Raw genomic sequence first — 1169 nt, 5'->3', positions numbered from 1 at the left:
CTTCTCCTGCGGACAAGGATGGAACCTGCAGTTCTTAGCAACATGACGCTCCTCATTACATTTGAAACAACGAAATGCCCCTTTAGGGAAAAACTTAATGAAATGGCCTAAGTCGCCACATTTGAAATAATGCTTTGGCTGTTTTGGATCTCTGTAATCTGAGGGAGAAGGATGCCTCAAAAATTCGCTATTCATCTTACTCTCTTTCTTCTTCCTTGATACAGTGGTCCACCCTAGATCAGGGACTTTGTTAATATTCAAAGGACCAAAAGACTTTTGAAAATCGCTGAAGGAGGAAAAAGGAGGCTTCTTTGCTGGCTGATTATTATCAAACAGTGAATTGAAAGGACAAGGGAATTGATGCTGGTGTTGCTGCCACTTATGCTTAGGAGCCTCGAGAAAAACATGTTGGAGATTTTTGCATATCTTGGATATGACGTAGCCTTTCTCTAGATCGTGCACCACCTGACGACGAGGAGAAGAATTGAGAATCCCTCGTTGGGAAGGAAAACATAACCGAGCTGCATCGTTGTTCTGAATCTCCTTCCTACCATTGGAATTCGAGCTATCGCCACTATCCATTGAAGATGATTTGTTCCCGACGGATCTGAGGGGGGAGGCGTCGGGAGCACAGAGGGATAGGGGAGGGCGACTGCTTTGAGGGGAGGGGGAAGTTGAGGCGGCTGATCTGAGGGAGAGGGGGCGGATTTGAGGGGAGGGGGAGCTGAACCTTGGCGCAATGGAAAGGACGGCGGTCCGACAAGGAGATCAATGATCAGCGATGACTATGATGTGTTTTGACCAAGCAAAGACACAACTGAAAGCGTCAATCCTCACAAAGGAGGATATCGGCTCTTCCTGAATGCCTCACGAAGGAGAACACCGAGGGAAAAAAAGACCAAAAAAGCTGATATATAGGGAGTGATAAAGCTACCGGCACCCCCCAAATGCCTCACGAAAGGGAATAAAGAGGAAACCAAGACCAAAAGAGATGATATATAGAGGGAGATAAGGCTACCGGCTCTCACTAAGGAGAACAAAGAGGGAACCAATACCCAAAAAAAATTGATATATGGAGAGGGATTAGGCTACCGGCTCAACTCGAATGTCTCACGAAGGAGAACAAAGAGGGAACCAATGCCCAAAAAAAGTGTGGCTGAGGGAGTGGA

The sequence above is a fragment of the Asparagus officinalis genome, chromosome 3 (genome assembly GCF_001876935.1).
Source record: "Asparagus officinalis chromosome 3, Aspof.V1, whole genome shotgun sequence".
NCBI classification, from domain to species: domain Eukaryota; kingdom Viridiplantae; phylum Streptophyta; class Magnoliopsida; order Asparagales; family Asparagaceae; genus Asparagus; species Asparagus officinalis.
The sequence above is the reverse complement of the archived record's forward strand: the minus strand, read 5'-3'. Positions refer to the sequence as shown.